This window comes from Salvia hispanica, chromosome 6 (assembly GCF_023119035.1).
Source record: "Salvia hispanica cultivar TCC Black 2014 chromosome 6, UniMelb_Shisp_WGS_1.0, whole genome shotgun sequence".
Taxonomy (NCBI): Eukaryota; Viridiplantae; Streptophyta; class Magnoliopsida; order Lamiales; family Lamiaceae; genus Salvia; species Salvia hispanica.
In genome coordinates, this window is record NC_062970.1 from 25,298,864 (window position 1) to 25,304,591 (window position 5,728).

The window sequence follows — 5,728 nt, forward strand, 5'->3', positions numbered from 1 at the left end:
ATAGCTAAGCCAAATTATCTCTCTCCAAAACTCAACATAATCTGACTCACTAACTAACACACTATTGAATTTATATCATTGGAATTCCAATTAACGCCTCCTATACAATGAACCATTAAACAATCTTCATGAACCATGCCAAAGCAAAATACAATCGAGAATATACCATAAATGAAGGGTATGAATCTATATCTATACATATATAAAGCCACAGTTTTTCCAAACTGATTTTGGCGCCCAACTTCATAAAATGTTACCAAAAGTTTATTTCTCAATATTGTAAGCTAGGTTAAAGTTTTGTAACACTAACTTTTGTTTATGCTATATACTGATATGCATCGAATAAGATAGATAAAAGAACTACTCAGTGAATAAAAAAGCTTTACACATTGGACAACATCAAAAATCATGTAAAACAAATTTACAATATGTTTTGGTTTATTGACAATGACATTATGACAGGTAAGGTAGTGGTAGACATGACATGACTTTAGAAGAAAAGAGTGAGTAAAGGTGGTTTGAGTATTTATTTAGCATGTAATGAAAATGACCACTATAAATTACAGTGCATTGATTTAGTGTACAAACTAAGTTTTGAACCTCTATAAATACCACAATGAAAACATCGTGTGAACAAATTTACTATACTGTTCTCTCAAGAAGTAATATACTCCATAGTTATTATGTTCTTTAGCATGTTATTTTGCTTCAATTTTTATCTTTCAAGGTGTCTTTCGTTTGGATATTGTATTCATGATCCAGATTATTGACAATACAATATATTTACAACCTCTTCTTGACTTTTTGCAGTGATCTAGGTGAGAAGCAATGAAGTGAAGCAGAGGCCAATAGATCATCCTATGAAAATGGTATGACTAATTAATCTTCTATCAATAAAATCTAAATATAAGAATCATATAATTCTTGGAGGTCCATGCAGGTCTGATTTTCAAGTTGGCAAAAAGAGAATGAGAGAAGTAAAAGAATGGAAGAGTAGAAGAATAGAGAAAGAGGAGAAGAACAGTAAGCAATACCTTGACATACAATTTTTTTTTTTTTTACTTTCTGAAATATTTTTGTGTATAAAAAAAATTGAAATTTAATTTTTTCACAAAATTTTTTTGAGTGAATCCGCACTCATAAAAATGGCAATAAAGCAAAGGATGAGGAAGTCGATAAAAAAGAATGAAAAATTCAAAGAAAAAATTAATTCTATTATGTCATCATACCTTCTCCGTAAAATACTTACAAACTTATGTAGATTTGACAGATAATGAGGAAGCAAAAATAAGTTTTCAATGGTGAAAACTACATGAAGATATGAGCCTAATATTACGAAGAAGGATAATTGGATAACCTTGGATCAATTAAAGTTGCTGGAGTTGGTGAGGGGCCGGATTGGAACGGTTGGCGTTCACGTGTGGAAGATCAGCGATGTAGGATGTACTACAACTTATGGCCTCCATTAAATTATTCCAATCATGGGAAAAAAACCTAGGAAATGAGTAGTAGTATACCTACGATAAATTAATTAATCTACGAGCAAATGATTTAGAAATTTTATTATTTTTGGTAGATGTATAAGTAGAAGTTATAGATCTTTGAGCAAACAGTGTGGATCTAACATTGGTTGAACTTTATTTACTTAGAAGAAATACTTCATTGATCAACTGCAAATCAAATTCCCAAACAAACAATATCTACATAAAAATAATTACTAGATACAAAAACTCATACAAATTCAAAACGAGGAAACAAACTTAAAACTTATAAATAACTAGTATATCCCCCGCGTGTTGCGCAGCTGAGAAAATTCGTAGTAAATCGTATAATTCGAGAAAGGTGTAAATGAAGGAAATTATTTAACAATATTTTAAGGCTATATACTTAACATTATGGAGTAAGTACTACTACTATTACTTTTTGTGGTAAAAATAAATGATTCAATCTATTTAAAACTTTACAATATAGAAAAATTATTATAAATATACAAAATACAACGAATTGAATATAAGTAAATAGCTATTAATATTACTTTGATATATCATGATTTGTACAATATTATTACTAACTTTTATAAGACATATCATAATATGAACCAATGATATTATTCCATTTGGCGCAATCTCATTGGCTAACTCAATAAATGACAGAGCAATCAAATGGTTGGAGGTTGCCCATCATGAGACCACGGTTGAAGAGAGAGGAAGACCTTCAATTCCATTTTTTTTTAATTGAGTAATGACACGCATGTACAAAATCGAATACAATATAAAATTTTAAAATCTTTCTCACCTACCATTCAATAAAGGCAACAACTACTTCTATCTTCCACAATTACTTCTGTAAATTTTCTCTCTTATCAAAAGCCATTTTCATCTTCAATTATTCTCTTTGTAAATCTCAAACATTCAAATTGTCAAAATGGCTATGCAACCAGAGGAGAGATACTCGGCAGATAGCATTGCACAGTTCTTTACAGTAATTTCATCCGAAAATCAATCAAAGCTGGTAAGTATTGAAATTTATTTAATACTTTTGTTTTTTTTATATAACAATCTTTATCTCATCTAGATTAAAAAATATAATGATATTTATGTTAAATAATACAACAGACCTTCCCACAAAAATTTCAAGCAAAATATCAAAATGAGCTTGGCCCAACATGTGAACTCGAAAACGGTTTATACAGATTCTGGACAACAAAAGTCAGAATACTTCCAAGCGGAAGACTGTGCTTGGAAGACGGATGGAAAAAGTTCTACGACGATAAGCACTTGGAAAAAGGAGATTTCTTGACTTTGGAGCTGATTTCCCCAAATAGATTCTACGTGACTATATTTAATGGTACTACGCAATGTGGTAAAGATACCAACCAGATTGGGGTAAGTAATTACAGTAAATTCAACTTTGTCAAAATATTTCAATATTCCATGTTTTAACCAATCCTTTATAGAGAGAGCTATCATTGAAATCGACATAGCATCATCTCCAGAACCTATTACTTCGCCTTCTTTCAACTCGATCTTAACAGCCTCAAATTACAAACTATTGGTAAGAATTAATATTTCTGTTTCATAAATATATTTAATAATAATTGTGTTTACATATTTATAAACTGAACAACTGATATTGATAAATTAATGCAATCAACATTGTAGAACATACCAATCAAATTCTGGAGGGCACATGTAACAGACAAAGATATTGAAGTCGCAATCTTTGAATTCCAAAAGAAAACATGGCAAACAAAATTGAAGAAGGCTGAAGATAGGGTGATCGTCTCCAAAGGATGGATAGGTTTCTAAAATGAGAACTCATTCCATGTTGGAATGCGATTGAATTTTCAGATGATAATGAGCAACCCTACACTCAAATTCAAAGTTACTATGGCTGAGGTAAATCATAATTAGTCCATAATTTATATTTTTAACTCAATACAACAACATTTCTTTGATTGATAAATAAAAAATTAATCTTGCATTATGTTACGTAGTGATGACAGGTGACGACATACAATCTTTTGAGGACTTGCTAATCAGGTAGACAATTTCAAAAACACTGCTTTGTGCAACAATCAATATGTATTTTTAATTAATTATGTTTTAAGTACTCTATTAATAGTAGGTAAAATATAGTATGTACTCATGATTTAGCATCTATTTTGTATTATATTTACAATGCAATTATAGACAACATGCTAATTATTAAGAACATAAACATCTAATAACATATAAATATCATGAATTATGTTAAACAAAATACATAGTAGTGGGAAAAATAAAGTAAATTACGAACTCTTAAAAAATTTATCACTTTTAGTAATAATACCAACTCTTGCATGTCCTCATAAATTATGTCTATTTTGTTTTCTTTTATGATGCAATTATCAATTACATAACATTGATTACAAATATAAACATCTACTAATACAAACTCCCTACCTGCCTCTTATGTATTGTCAAAATTTTAATGCGTATTAACCTCCAGAGGAGGATACAATTTATTAATTTTGCTGTTGTAAGATACATAATTGTTTTGTGGTTATTTGTGATTATGTATTGAGCATGAGTATGTGATAATAAGTTTCTTTGTCAAATCTTTATTATGTCATTTAATATTTGTCTGCGATCCTTAAAGAAAGAAAACTCGAATGCCTAAATTATGTAGACCGGAAACGAAAATGGATAAAATTCTCATCGCTGAAAGCTTGGAGTTTATACTCAATGATTCATGTCCTCCATTTCCTCGACATAATTCCACGAAGAATGTTCGAGAATGCATTATGCATGTACTTGACAAGCTCTTTGAGGAATAAGATCAAGCTATTTTCCTTTAAGTAGCTCGACAAGTCTTGGTTAATGACGATGAAAGATGGATATCAATAGAATCTGTCAAGATGATTCGATTGGAATATCCTAGAGTGATAGAATGTTTTGAGGATCTTTTGATCACTCAAATAGTTTCTGACACAAGTAATCGCCTAAAGTAACAAGAAATGACTCTAAGAAGGTTTAACTGAAAAGTAGAAAATCTTCAGAATAATAGTCGTTGTGTTACTATTAGAGGAAAGTAACATGATAGATGACGAATTCATAAAGGCTGCATTTTTCTTAAGTCCTAGTTCATTTGAACAAAAGACTAGATATGGAAATGGGAGAGCCTTGATTGTCATCGAAGTTTGTTTAAAGCGAGAAAAGATGTTTTGTGAGTTGGATTGACCTATTTTATAGAAGGACAATGACTTACATGACAATGCAACTTCTAAGTAAGAGATCTTGATCCAGTTAGGTTTTTGTTGCAGTGGGAGCTATTAATGCTCAACTATTGTTTTATGGTTGATGCTTAAGGCATCATAGTATTAAAATAATATAAGTGCGACAAGGTTGAGTATTCAAAAACACATCAACTTCTTAATCATTGAATGATAAAGTATTTATGGCTCTTAGCCTTAAGGCCAAGAAAATACTTAGAAATTGTTCGAACTGATCTAGACTATCAAGATTTTAACATTTCGTTAAATAGCTTGAGAGTTGAGAAAGTCTATTTGATGCACTATGAGTTAGAATCATTTGATTTTTCAAGAGATTCAGAATACTTATAGAAGTGCAACATAGAAAGACTAGCAAGTCTCAATGGTTTACACCATAAGGAGACGAGCAAAGGGTTATGATCAGTAGTGGGAGTCTAATCTCCATTAACGAATCCAAGCATTCATCTAATGAATGTGATAGTTATGTAAGAAGGAATCAAAGTCTTTCTAAGACAAGTTTGATTATGTGAAGAGTTGTACTCATTAAAATCTTATCATTGGTGGGATAAACATTAAAGAAACTACCAACATCAGTACCTTCTACAAAACACGAGTTGTGGACTAGATCGTCTCTAGTCTAGCACATCTCAAGGTGTAATGTTGTTCCAACATGTGTTGGAAAAGTGTCCAAGAAATTGGAGTTGAGTACTGAGGCATGTTTTAAGGTTTGTCCCAAATGATGTAAGGTTATAAGTTCTGTAATCTTCAAAGATATAATTCTTGTATGAAGATCAAGAGATGAACTACAAGCCTAACAGCGTGATAACTCTCAAAATAAAGAAAGAGATATCGGATTTTCCACATTACCAAGAAGTCATACCATTAGAAACTTTTGCACTAATAAAATCAACTTCAGTACCTAAGATTGTAAGAACCATATCGTAGTGGGAGCGTTCCACTGGAACACAACAAGTT

General features: G+C 30.9%; 1 long non-coding RNA gene across 1 annotated transcript; it reads left to right on the plus strand.

Annotated features, from left to right (window-relative positions):
• The first annotated feature begins 649 nt into the window (after positions 1 to 649).
• Positions 650 to 1,625, plus strand: LOC125192405. The gene is made up of 4 exons (XR_007171392.1): positions 650 to 727; positions 811 to 869; positions 941 to 1,023; positions 1,262 to 1,625. It is a non-coding gene; the product is annotated as an uncharacterized LOC125192405 (long non-coding RNA).
• The last annotated feature ends 4,103 nt before the right edge of the window (positions 1,626 to 5,728 follow it).